The sequence below is a fragment of the Oryzias latipes genome, chromosome 6 (genome assembly GCF_002234675.1).
Source record: "Oryzias latipes chromosome 6, ASM223467v1".
NCBI lineage: Eukaryota > Metazoa > Chordata > Actinopteri > Beloniformes > Adrianichthyidae > Oryzias > Oryzias latipes.
The window spans coordinates 26,845,868-26,860,293 of record NC_019864.2 but is presented as its reverse complement, the minus strand read 5'-3'; the positions used below and the strand labels follow the sequence as shown (position 1 = coordinate 26,860,293).

Genomic DNA, 14,426 nt, shown 5'->3' with positions numbered 1-14,426 from the left:
ATGCTAACTATGCTAGCTATGCTAATGTGGCTAAAAGTGCTAGCATAGCGATCAGCATCATCAACTGACTCAAAAAAACACATTTCCTAAAATGCTAATTATGCTAACTATGCTAGCTATGCTAATGTGGCTAAAATTGCTAGCATAGCGATCAGCATCATCAACTGACTCAGAAAAACACATTCCTCCATTGGTGAGAGTTATATGTCATAAGTTGCTAAAAAGCCCACTTTTTCCAAAATGGCGGCTTTTCTGTTGATTTTATCTCCATAGCAACCATTTTATGTTTTGGTCCCCTCGGGAGGACGAACAGATTGACGTCAGTTTCGGACAAATCGGTAAAAGTAAACTTTTTGTCGTCCTTAGCAACAGTGGTTTTATGCTAACCACGCCCACATTCCTTATATGTCCATATCCAGTGTTTTTCAATGTATTCAGTTTCAGGCATTAATGCATGCATTCAATTTTCACTGTATTGTATTGAAATGCATGGGAGTTATAACAGTGCGCCACTTTGCTAGCTTGCCACGCGCACGCCGTTCAAAATCTACAACTTCTAATTCCAACATTTTTTACACAGTAGCTTGCCATTGATGCCCAAAAAGTTTTGAGACGATCGAAGAAAATTCCAACGACAAGTTTACGTTTGAATCTGGTGGTTAGGGTGTTTTTTATAGAAAATTCAAGATGGCCGCCTTTTCCCGAGGTCAAAAGTCGACGAAACTCCAAAGGTGATTGTAAACTTACGCTAGGGACATGCGAGTCAAATTTCGTGAAAATCGCTCGAAAAAAAGTTCATTTTTCCATATCGTGTAAAAACGCGAAAAACTCAAAATGGCAGATTTTGGCACAAAATGGCCGCCAAACCGTAGGTCGTGTGGCCATCACGTAATGATTTCAAAACTTTCTTTGGATATACCCGACAAAGTTATCTGGGTTTCGTTAGCCGATTCTTAAAAATAAAATCCAAAAAATTTTTTTTTTGCCGAGTCAGCACTTTTTTTTGCGACGGTTTTTTGTTTACCACGGCCACATTCCTTTATCGATTTTGTCGTATGTGACATCGTTTTGTTCAGTGTGGGCCAGGGTATCGCATATTTCAGTTTCAGGCTATTCCGATAAAATATGTGCGAGCTAGCTAAAATGGCGACGGTTGCGAATTCGCCACGCGCACGCGTTTCAAATTCTACAACTTCTAATTCCAACATTTTGTCCACAGTAGCTTGCCATTGATGCCCGAGAAGTTTCAAAAAGATCGATAAAAATCCCTAGGACGAGTTTTCGTTTGTATACGTTACTAAAGGTGCTTTTTTAAGAAAATTCAACATGGCCGCCCCTTCCCAAGGTCAAAGGTCAACGAAACTTCTTTGGTTATTGTAGAATCAGGGTCTTGGCATGTGTGTGCAATTTCGTGACAATCGCTTAAACAAAAGTGTCATTTTCCCATATTGTCAAAAAACACGAAAATCGCCATTTCTCTGAGTTCGCCACAAAATGGCCGCCAAGCCGCAGGTCGTGTGGCCATCCCATAATAATTTCATAACTTCTTTGGGATATCTCCAACACGCCTGTTTTGGTTTCGTAACTGTATTTTGAAATATTTTTTTTTGGCCCCATAAGCGATTTTCGGCCCATTCATTTTTTTGACGGGATTGCTCGCCGTGATGTCATCATCGTGGGGGGGGTGACAATTTCTTTGCCGAAAATTCATTTTCAATTTATCCTAGGTGTGTGCCAATTTTGGTGAGTTTTCGGGTATGTGGTGGGGGTCAAATTTTGGCTCAAAGTGGAAGAAAGAAAGAAGAAGAATAATAATGAAACGAAGCAGAAACAATATAGAAGTTTTTGCAGTCAGGTGGCCTATGTATTTCAATGCGGCTTGTCTTTTACTATAGGCTGGGCATGTCTTTTTGGCTTTAAACCCGTCGTTTGAGGGCTTTATGAGGCGTTTTCGTGATTTTGTCGTCATTTTTGCGACTACAATTCTGTCGTTTGTGCGATGGTGTTGTGCGTGTGTGTGTGTATTTTTGTTGCGTTACACAATTGTCGTGTCGTTTTGTGCTTTGGGCGACTTTTGACCCCATTTTTTGGCGTTTTGACGCGTTTTTTTGACGTTTTGGACTTTTTGAGTGTTCGACCCTCGTACCAGTTACAATATGGTCCTTGCACTCTGTGAGTGCTGCGGGCCATAACAAGACAGAACAAGAACTAAAGCAAAAACCAAGACAAAACAAACTCAAACCATGACACTAACTTCCGGATTTAAACGTTTAAACCCTCTGGATTAAAACAAGTCAACATCTGGTTTAAACAACGTCCAGATTAAATCGTGTAAATTTTAGGATTTTAAACATGTCAATTTCTGGATTTACACATGTAAACCTCTGGATTTTATCCATGTGAACTTTTGGATTTTACATATGTAAACTTATGGATTTTAAGCATGGAAAATTCTGGATATTAAACGTGTACATTTCTGGATTTACCCACGACTGGATTATAAAGATGTAGCTTTTTGGATTTTAAAAATGTAAACCTCTGGATGATATCCAACTAAACCTCACTATTTTATCCATGTAAACTTTTGGATTTTATGTATGTAAACGTCTGGATTTTAAGCATGAAAAATTCTGGATATTAAACGTGTACATTTCTGGATTTACCCACGACTGGATTATAAAGATGTAGCTTTTTGGATTTTAAAAATGTAAACCTCTGGATGATATCCAACTAAACCTCACTATTTTATCCATGTAAACTTTTGGATTTTATGTATGTAAACGTCTGGATTTTAAGCATGGAAAATTCTGGATTCTAAACATGTTCATTTCTGGATGTTGAGCATGTAAACCTCTGGATTAAATCCATGGGAACTTTTGGATTTTATCATGTAAACTTCTCGATTTTAAAGATGTCATTTGCTGCATTTTAAACATACATTTTCTAGATTTTAAAGATTTAATTTTCTGTTTTTTAAACATGTAAACAGCTGCTTCACTGCTTTTATTATTAATGCTGGACCATAAAGGAGCTCGGCAGTTAAGTTTGCTTAAAAATAAAGTCTCACATTTCTCTGTGAGCTCCTTATGAACAGATTAGAGTACCTGAGGCTGACCCCCCCACCCCACACCCTCTGGCTGTGGGTGACAGTAATCTCCTCTCGTCCAATGGGAGCCGGAGCTGCTGATCTTTTAAGCTTCTTCCACGTTTCAAATCGGTCTCCTAATTGAAGCTCCACTTTTGGTTCAGACACTAACTCTTCTTTGGAGGGGGCGGGGCTCCAGGTATATCAGGTACCATCCTGCAGGACTGACAGGTCACTGAAGGTCCGTGGTGATGTAATGGTCCTTCGGAGGAGCTGAGGAACAACCGTGTAACAGACTGGTGTTTTCATCTGCCGCAGAACCCGTGTGCGTACAAACTGACCATCATTTCATCGCCATGTTTTCATCTGAACGTTTTTCCACTTAGAACCCACAGCCCTGTTGTTCTGTCTTAATTGTTCACATTCTTCTGCAAGATGTTCTCTAAAAAACAATGCAGTTTGATGCGTTTGAAGCATGGAAACGGGCCTAAATATTCATGCAGGGTTTCATATTCGACCCAACTTCCCACTTTGGCGTGGAGAAATAGCAAATGAGCACGCAACCAGCTGACAGATGAGTTTGTTCTAGAACATGTTCTGGTTCCTGAAGCTGAACCGCCTCATGTGGGATGTTGGTGGATCTCAATGCTGCTGCTGCAGCACTCAGGTCTTTAGGTGTTTTCAGGTGTTTTCTGGTTTGAAGACTGTTCATCTGACCCGAACACAGGACTCGTGATAACAGAACCAGACCTGCTGGTGTTTGTCACAGTCGGCTTGTCTATTTCAGTTCCTTGTTTCATCCCAACTCCATGCATGGCTCCTCCTGTACAGTTCTGAGACATTTGGATTGTTTGTTTTTAACGGTTTAAATTTCGTGATAGCTAAAAATGTTCAGTTTTACATTTTGAAAGTTGAGTTTTATAAATGAGCATTCAGAAGTTTCTGGGCTTCTTGTTTGTAGGATTTTCTGCTGTTTCTACATCAGCCTGGGTTCTGTTTTTCCGTTTTGATTTATTGATTTATTTCAAGCAATGTAGTCAAAGCAATAAAGAATTTACACATATTCATCAAACTCATTACAGAAATGTTGAAATGCATAGTTTAATAAGACAGAAAATAAAACAAAACAAAAAAGTCACTGAAATTACATTTTGCTTAATTAAATACAGTGATCAGTAACTAAAGTCAAGTAGAGTTTGATTTATTGCTTGAAAAGAAGTGGGAAGAAGCGAATTTATATAATCCCACCCCTACTGAGTTAATTCATTTTTTAGTTTTAATTTTTGTAATCCGGTTCTGATCCGATAGATTCTTTTCAAGTAACAAAATGATTGATTATCTTCGGAAACCATTCATTCACAATTTCAGTTAACAGTATCGGTAACAAATATGTAATAAGCATTGATTTTTCTCTGGGTTTTGGAGGTTCAGTTAACCAGGATCTTCTCTGGAGCTTAAGCTGTTTTAGAGCTGCTTTCTCCTCTGGATGTGTGATTGATCTGAAGCTGCTTCGGCTCCACATCAGTTGCTCTTTGGAGATCTCCAGATGAGGCTCCAGGCTGCGGCTCTGATTGGTGAGTCCTGTGGTCGTGTGCTCAGGCTGTGAGTCCTTCAGAGTCTGTTGGTGAGTGTTGGTGAGTCAGAGCTCAGTGTCAGTTTAACATGCAGCTTTGCTTCCTGTCATTTTTCTTTCTAATTGGATCCATAATGCAGCAGCCATGGGCCTTGAAGTGATAATGAAGGGCGGCCGGCGGCTCCATTCATGTCTGCCGCTGTGCTGAAGTGCGTGATCACAAAGCCTGAAGCTGCCTGCTGATGAGCTGATCCTGGGTCAGCTGGGCCGGGTGGCCAGCAGGGGTCAGCGGCGTGCAGCTGAACTCAGAGCAGTTTTTCTGCTGAGAGGTTATTTTTGACGGCAGCTTAGTGAGTGTGTGTTTTCTGTGGGAGACTTAGTGCCTCAGTGTGTTTCTGCTCTTCATCTCTGCTGGAGCTGCTCTCCTCAGCCTCCTCAGGTTGTATTCTGCTGCTTCCTCGCTTTGTGTTGTGTTGGACCTGCTGGACCTTCTCAGTCCTTGTTCCTGGATCTGTCTCTGGATGAGTGAGGCAGATTAGCTCAGATTAGTCTGACTCCTGTAGTGTTTTGCTGCTTTGAACTTTGCATTTCGGTTTTGCTTCTTGTCAACCTGACTTCAAATTTACTAACTATTTCTCTGCATTCTAAGCGATACAGAGAGAAAAAAATCCCAGCATCTGTTTGCATTTAGTCTCCAAACTTTAGGAAATAATCCCTTATATTGGATAAATAATGGACTAAAACAGATTATTTTAATTAAAATCTTACTAGAAAATCCCTTTTCTCCATGAGTATGGTGAACATCTGTTCCAGAGAGGCAGTTTTCGTTTCAGCATGATTTCTGGCCGTCTGTGGCCACAGGTCACTGCTGGAGATGACGAGATGTCTTCATGCTGTTTGAGTGATTCGACAGCCTGGTAGCCCATCCAGACACACAGGGTTAAAAGAAGAAAAAATTAACTTGGAGCAAAATGAAAAAATAAACTGTTGAGTCAAACTTTAACCAGTTACGTCCACCTGTAATTATTGACAGTGCTGGAGAGTAAACTGAAAAAAAAAACCCATTACTTTTCCAGTCATTTCAAATACATCTTTATTTACTTAGCAAGGTAAAAAAGAAAACTTAATGGGCAGGCCGTGTGACTCTGTTCTATTTTTTTATTTATGAAATTACGTCCCTTTATTTTGGGTGATCTAAAAACAGTTTTCCTCAGCAATTTGTGGCTTCATCCCTTCTTTTGTGGCTCCTTAGCTTTAAAGGAAATGGCTAATAATGATAAAAAAGATTGGCTTTGCAGTTTTGGTTAATTTTTTTAAACTAATTAAGTTTTGTCCTTTTTATATTTAGATTTATTTAGATTTTAATATATTGTTATAAGAAGAAGATTAAAGCCCATTCTACTGTCTTTTGCTTAACAACGTAGTGTAAAAAAAAAGTAAAAGGAGCTTTTTTTTCAAGAATTTTTTTTTTTTGTTCTTGCTATAAAAATAAACAGAAAAGTTTTTCAACAGCAAAATAATCTTAGTTGAAAGACGCACATCAATGAAAATCATGTTTTGGGTGATTTTAACATGTTGGATGACATCTATGAAAGAATTTAGGATTAAAACTGCACTTGTGAGTATTTCTTTGTTCAAATCGTTGTGAATTTAGGTGCAGATGAAAGAAGCTCTCTTTTGAAACGAAACAACAGGTTAAGAAGTCACACTGCCCTGATGCATCCACTTGCAGACAAATAGATGCATAACATCTTCATTTTCCTGATCTGAGCTGGTATCTGGCTCAAAGCTGTACAGCTGGATAGCTCCAAGATTGCTCGTCATTTTTGTTTCACTGGGAATGTTGGTTTTTATTTGTGAGGGGCTGTAAGCTAGCAGTGCAGAGTGTTAACAATGGGATGTTGAGATATCAGCTGAGGCTTACTTCCACACAAACAGTCCCGCCCACAATTAAGAGGGGAATTTCGAAAGAACCACTGCTGCTCTGCAGAAACAATGTCCTAGAAAACCACACAGGCTTTTTTGATTTAGGCTAAAAACTAAATCATCCTAATTAAAAAGAGGAAATATATAAGATTATAGCCTTTTAGTCTAATTTCCATTTTTAGTTCCTACAGTACAGGTTGATGGTCTCGAAGTAAAAAGACAAGTTAAATCAACGCAGAAAAGATAACAGAAGGCAGATAATAGAAACAACACAGATGGGGTTGTCAATAGAAAAATTATGAAGGTAAAAATGTGTCTTAATGGACGAGCTTGTAGGTTTGATGTGAGAACTGTGAAAACGTGTGCACCAATCATCTGCATCTGTGTGTAAAAATCTTGTGCTGTAAAGTCTGACAAACAATATCAGAACCGACAAATTCCCATTTGCATGTATTCATTTAGAGTTACAGTCTCAAATCTGTGATTACAACTGCTCAAATGTGCTCCAATCCATGGGCGCAAATCACTTGTGCGTTACAACTGCACCCTGACTTTTGATACATTCCTTGCAAGATACTTGTGTCAAAACTGATCTGTGTCCGATATTGGAACAAGGGGGGGAGGAGGGAGTCAACCAATCAGAGTGCAGGACTCAGAGAACTTGGTAAAGTCAGAAAGATCTTCACAGATTGGGACTTCCTGCTTCAATCTTCTGATAAACGATCAAATGTGACAGCAAGTATCTCAATCATTTTGTATTAACACAGAGAGAGAACTACAAATGCATTTCTGAAGAAAAGATTGTTTCTTTTCTGCACTTTTATTAGAAATGGTCTTTTCCAGCTGTAAATGCAGACATGCAGCAAGGCGCCTGCCAAGGGACCGTCAACAAAGTGCAACTTCCGTGAAAACATCATTCTGTGAAAATCAATCTCTCAAAAATGAATAAATGTCTACATTTATATGAGTTGGTAATGAAGACTTGTCAGCATATTCATGCTACAATCAATATTTTATGAGAAATTTCATCTTTAATGTATGTTATATAGTTTTTCACATTTTAAAGGCCTGTACACACCGGGACCGACGTTTAACGCCTCATGACTAAACAAGGGGCACCAATGTGAGTGTGCACACCGACGCGAAAAACGCCACGCGTAAAAGCGTTATTTTTTAAAAAAACGCCTCGGGTTTGTTTTTTTGGTTTGACGCGCCGCGTCAAAAACTATACAACCAATGAGAATGGCGCTTTTGCACACGTGTCTGGAGCTTCTGAAGTTACAGTAAAACACAACTTGGGGGGGCTCAAACACAAAACTGTCTCGCTGAGCACACATACCAGCGAAGAAGATAGACGCCAAGTAGCGTCTACTGCCGCGAAGAAATAAGACGAAGAAGATGCACTCACTGACGGACATTCTAAAATATCCCCGAAAACGCTCATGATACATTTTCAACTCTTGTACCAGTCGATAAAACTCCCCATGTTCTTCTCTTCTCGTAACTATGGGATGTACCCAATATCTACGTCTTTTCCGGCGTCTTTCATCATTCAACAGAACAATAATTTTTTTCATCGCTGGAACTGGAGCTAGAGCTATCGGTGCTGGAAATATTCATGTTTTCTTTGTTTGATTCTGACAATCGCGTAAATACTTGCTCTCTTCTTCTGAGTGAAAAGCGACTTTAAGAAGCGTAAAGTTGCGCAGCGCCACCTTGTGTACAGGGGTATTTCTGTTTTACATTAAGCGCCATCTAATGTCAGGGAATGAAATTGCATGTTCACTCGGCTCATCGTCAGGGAAAATCACCTGGGTGTGAACACAAAAAACGTGTTGAAAAACGCTGGCGAATATTCGTCCCGGTGTGTACGGGCCTTAAGAGAGATGATTCATAATAAAAGGTGCTCAATAGTTCTAAAGATACTAAAGCTAATGTCACCAAACATTCTGTACTGACTAATCATGACCCCATTGTCTTACTAAAGCAAAGATTGTCAGTAAATTACTTTGTTAGCTCCAGTATCTTTATTGAGCATTTTTCAGCAAACATGATCCATATTTAAAATTTAAAAAATTCTTAAAAATAAACAAAGGGAATCTTAAAATGTGAAGAACTATAAAAAATATATTATCTAACTGAATATAACTGTAGACATTTATTCATTTTTGAGAGATTGATTTTTACAGAATGATGTTTTCATGGAGGTTGCACTTTATTGACACTCGCTTGGCAGGCGTCTCGCTGCTGCCGTCTGCATGTACAGCTCGACTTCTCATTAAAAGGCAGGAAAACACTATCGTTTTTCTATAGAAATGCATTTGTAGTTCTCTCTCTGTGTTAATACAAAATGATTGAGATACCTGCTGCTACGTTTGAACGTTTATCAGAAGAGTGATTGAAGCAGGAAGTCCCAATCTGTGAAGATCTTTCTAACTTTACCAAAATCTCTGAGTCCTGCACTCTGATTGGTTGACCCCCCCCCCACTCTAACCCCCCCCCCCCCCCCCTCCAATATCGGACACAGATCAGTCAGACACAAGTTCCTCGCATAGAATGTGTCAGAAGTCAGAGCGCAGCTGTAGCGCAATTGTGATTTGAGCAGTTGTAATCACAGATTTGAGGTTGTAGCTCTAAATAAAAACATGCAAATGGGTTTCCGGTTCCGGGTTCCAGGACGGACGTGTGTGGCTCACGGCGGCTACACAACTATCTTCAACTGACTTATACGTTGATTTTCTATTTTACTGATATAGCATTATTTTTATTGATCATATACATGACTTTTAAAAGTAACATAATCTGCATATATTTTGGATAAATGATCTACATTTGCCATGTTGATTTCTAAAAGTAATTTTTTTACATAATTATTTAAGTAATTCATCTTTGTCATGTGCTTTATTGATACTTCAGGTTTCTTAATTCTGTCTGATTAAAACTAGGAACCAGATAATGATAAATCATGTAATAAAATGGTTACGGTATAACGGGGTGGGATTATATAAATTCGCTTCCTTCCACTCCCTTACAAGCAATATTTATTGATATGTCTAATTATCCTAAGTTTGATTCGTCATTGTATTTGATTGCTTGAAATGAACCATTTCAAATCAAATCAATTTGTCAGTTCTTATATTGTTTGTCAGACTTTTGACAAAGTAAGACAGATGCAGATGATTGGTGCACAAGTTTTCACATTCTATTTTACAAGTTCTCACATCAAATCTATAAGCTTGTCCATTTAGACACATTTTACCTTAATAATATAAAGGTAACCTTAATAAAAAAAAACACAACAGTGAATTTATAAACATAGAAGCAACAATTAAGAGGGAAAACAAACAGATACAATTAAAATGTATACAGAGGTGTGGTGGCAGTTTTGATTGCCCTAAAGCTATGATTTGATCTGTTTTGCTAAATCTCAGCTCAGAGTTGTCAGTTGTCTTATGGTTGTGGGAATTAAAATCCAGGTGGGAGATGCTCTGTAGGAGAACACAGCCTGACTAACGGCGCTCATCCTGAGGGGAACAGTGCAATCAACCCTGGAAACTGCTGTGGTGTTTTGTGATAAATGTTTGTAAAGGTGGTGGGCCGGGCCATGAAGGATTGCGTAAGTTAAATATGAGTCATGGTATTTGACGTAACTATCCCAGTCCAGCATGTTGTCTTTATTTTCAGTATATGACAGTGATGATGGGCTTTGCGCTTTCTGGCTAATACTTGTAGAGCTTGTTTGTGGAGTGTTTTTGTTATGTTGTCTGATGCCCAGCTGGATATGCAGTAGAACAAATATGATTATTGCAAGAAAGTACAGTTTAGAAGACTCGAGGGTTAAGTCGTTGCTTATATATCTAAAATTTGACGCGTTTCATTTAATTGTGTTAAGAGTTTTCTTGACATGGTGTTTAAAATCAAGCTGTGAAACTAAAATTACTCCAAGGTATTTGCATTTTGGGAACAATTGAAGTCTTTGACCCTGTACCATGATGATGAGATCTGATTTAGTACTTACTCTCTTTGAAAAGTACATGCAGACAGTTGTTGACACATTTAGATGCAGCTGTGATATCTGCAACCTTGTACTCACATTGTTCATGACGAATGTTACCTGTTGTGCATCTTGATCTTCTTTCTCTTTCGGCTTTTCCCACCAGGGGTCGCCACAGCGAATCATCCTTTTCCACCTCACTCTATCATGAACATCTTCTACTCTAACGTTAGCCAACTTCATGTCCTCTGTTAAGACATCCATATATCTCCTCTTTGGCCGTCCTCTTGCCCTCCTGCCAGGCAGCTCCATCTCCAACATCCTTCTACCAATATATCCACTATCCCTCCTCTGAACGTGTCCAAACCATCTCAGTCTGGCTTCTCTGACTTTGTCGCTAACACAGGCAACATGAGCCGTCCCTCTGATGTACTCGTTCCTTATCCTGTCTAACCTGGTCACTCCTAAGGAGAACCTCAACATCTTCATCTCCGCTACCTCCATCTCAGCCTCTTGTCTCTGTCTCACTGCTACCGTCTCTAACCCATAGAGCAGAGCTGGTCTCACCACTGTCTTGTACACCTTTCCTTTGAGTCTTGCTGACACTCTTCTGTCACACAACACTCCTGACACTTTCCTCCAACCGCTCCAACCTGCCTGCACTCGCCTCTTCACCTCTTTTCCACACTCCCCATCACACTGAACTGTTGACCCCAAGTACTTAAACTCCTGCACCTTCTTCACCTCAGCTCCCTGTAACCTAACGCTTCTACCTTGATCCCTCTCGTTCAGACACATGTATTCTGTCTTACTACGACTGACCTTCATGCCTCTTCTTTCCAGAGCAAACCTCCACCTCTCTAGCTGTTCCTCCACCTGCTCTCTACTCTCACTGCAAATTACAATGTCATCCGCAAACATCATTGTCCAGGGAGATTCCTGTCTTACCTCGTCTGTCAGCCTGTCCATCAGCATAGCAAACAAAAAGGGACTCAAAGCTGATCCTTGGTGTAGTCCCACCTCCACCTTGAACTCCTCTGTCTGACCTACAGCACATCTCACCACCGTCATACTTCTCTCATACATGTCCTGAACTACTCTGACATACTTCTCTGCCACTCCAGACGACCTCATACAGTCCCACAGCTCCTCCCTCGGCACCCTGTCATACGCCTTCTCTAAATCTACGAACACACAATGCAGCTCCTTCTGACCATCTCTGTACTTTTCCATCAACATTCTCAAAGCAAAAATGGCATCAGTGGTGCTCTTACGGGGCATGAAACCATACTGCTGCTCACAGATCTCCACCTTCTTCCTAAGCCTGGCTTCCACTACTCTTTCCCACAGCTTCATTGTGTGGCTCATCAACTTTATTCCTCTCTTATTCCTCACCTGTTGTGCATCTTGATGTTTGTTTTATATCTAAACATATATAACAACATCATCAGCATGTAACTGACAGGTTACAGTTGCTGGACAGCAGCTTCCCAGATCGTTATTGTACAGGCTGAACCACAGTGGGCCTAGGATGGAGCCTTGTGACACTCCAAGAGGGTTGTGGATTTAGTTTGATGAGCCTTGACACACTGTAACCTTAATGTGAGATACAAATCCATCCATGAATTATCAGAAAAAGTTGAAACGAGGGAGTTTTTTTAACAGTATCTGGTGGTTGACCGTTTCATAAGCTTTTGTGAGGTCAAGAAAACCTGCATCAAGCTTAGATTTTATACTCTCTAGAAGGAGGCACACACTTGTCTCTGTTGAGTGATGTTTTATAAAACCAAATTGCATGCTGCAGAGCATCTGGCTTTTATTTAGATGTTGTATGAGTTGTTCTGCAACCAATTTCTCAAGTATTTCTATCACTGAGGGAAGGATGCTGATCGGTCCATAATTACTCGTTATTGTTGGGTCTCCAGATTTGAGGATTGGTGTGACAACCCCACTTTTCCAAGAGTCTGAAAATACTCCTTTGTTTAAAGAGTCATTATTCATGTCTGTAATTGGTGGGAGAAGAGGTTGTTTGGGAGTTTAAGAAATAATGTATCCAAACCATATGTGTCTTTAGCTGTAGAGTTTTTAGCAAGTTTTTGCAATGTCCTTCAAATCCTGGACTATAGTGTCGTTAATCTGCAACTCTTTGGTTTCTGCTTGTGTGATACTGTTACTTGTCATTTTTTTAATGCTTGTCCAGATTTCTTTAGTATTACCTTTAGCATTGGCAATAGAATTTATAATAAAAGTGTGCTTTTGGATTCCTAAGTGCTTTCACCCCCTTATTACTAAGTAAGACAAATATCTGTCTATCATGCATAGTTTTATGTAAGAGATATCTTGATAGCATGATCTCTCTGTTACATCTGAGTCCATATGTTGTCATTTAACCAGAGTAAAGTTTTCTTTATGCCAGGTTTATGATCTATATAAGAATTCTTGGTAAGACCATTTTTCATTCCCCACTGGCAGATTTAGTTTGACTAATTTAAAGAACATTTTTGAAGTTTTAAGAATTGTTTTTACCTAATTCTTGGAAGACTCTTTTTGCAGTTCAGTGTCTAGTTGCTGTTCAGAGATTAAAGAGGTAAAGAATTACATTTAAATGTATTAATTAAAAAGTCTTCACCAAAGTTGTCATATTTATCTTTGATAAATTATGGCAGTGAACCGTGAAGTCATTATGATAAATTATGTTGGGAGGGGAAAATTCAACCCAACACGGAAAAATACATTCATCTTCTGAAATAATTTTTTTTATATCAAATATTTATTTCTTATTTTCGAAGGGGATGTTTTCCTTGTGTAGCAAGCCCCCTAGTGGTTATAAAGGAGAACTACCGTGGCTCCAGTTATCTTGGTTTTCCAGTGAGTTTCATTCCAGAAGCTGCTCTAATCATTTACAGGTCTAAACTGTCTGTAAACTCTTTTTCAGCATTTTTCCATTTTTGATGGAGTAATGAAAATTTAATTAATCTGACACACAGCTCTGTAATTCATAACATGAATGGTGTTTTTGTGCCTTTTTTTTTCAATTGGTTTGTTCACATAGACAGAAAAGTAACTTATGGAACAAGTGCAGTTGTTGGGAAAAGAACAGTCGGCTAATTTCACAATAGTTATTTATGTTTTCAGGCTTTTACATCAAAAGATAAGCTCATAGATGGTCTGATCTCTCATGCTGCACTGCTGACCACTTTCATCTAAAACCCTCTTTTAAGACCCGCCCACAAGCATCCATTTGCTGAAAAGTGCAGGACCTTAGTTCGCTTCTTTTTATAGAGGTTCACGCAAATCTTATTATCATATACTTTGCATTGAATGGTCAGCAGGTGGCGCTAGAGTGCAATGGCACAGTGGTGGTTGTGCTTGAACAAAGACATTACCACGGCAATCAGGTTCAGATTTGTTCAGAATTCAGGAATCATTGGATCTCTGCAGAAATGAAATAAACTTTTTGGGGGCAAATTTATTTTAAGCTTTTTTTATATTTTATTATTACATTTAAGAAAATAAAGGTTTTTAAACTAAAAACAATTGACACAACAGCTAATTAGTTGTTCTGTAACCAAATGAGAACTAGTATAATTTTGAAACAAAAATGAGCTGCATCAAAATGACAGAAATGGAAAAAAAAACAACATAAAATGTGAGTTAATTTCTTTGGTGGGATCCGTTTATTGCCTGGGTTAAGGGTTTCGGTACTCTGGTCTGAGATAATCAGCTGTTTAATCAGCTGTAAATCCAGCAGTTAATCAGCTGCTGTTTAATGCTGCTCCTCTGGAGCCTCGTCTGTTGTCGTGGCAACGGGGCTTCATAATTAGACGGCAGCCGTGCTGCGTTTACTG

The 14,426-nt window shown here is 39.2% G+C and overlaps 1 protein-coding gene across 3 annotated transcripts in view; it reads left to right on the top strand.

Annotated features, from left to right (window-relative positions):
• Window positions 1-14,426, top strand: part of dgkz (diacylglycerol kinase zeta) — a 58,126-nt gene that overhangs the window by 13,383 nt on the left and 30,317 nt on the right. For 2 of the 3 annotated variants that reach the window (XM_023956007.1, XM_023956005.1), the window contains exon 1: window positions 5,021-5,097. The exons of the other annotated variant lie outside the window; for it this stretch is intronic. The gene's annotated coding sequence lies outside the window, so the exon portion shown is untranslated. Of the gene's footprint in view, window positions 1-5,020; window positions 5,098-14,426 lie in introns of those variants that run through there. 3 annotated transcript variants of the gene reach the window in all.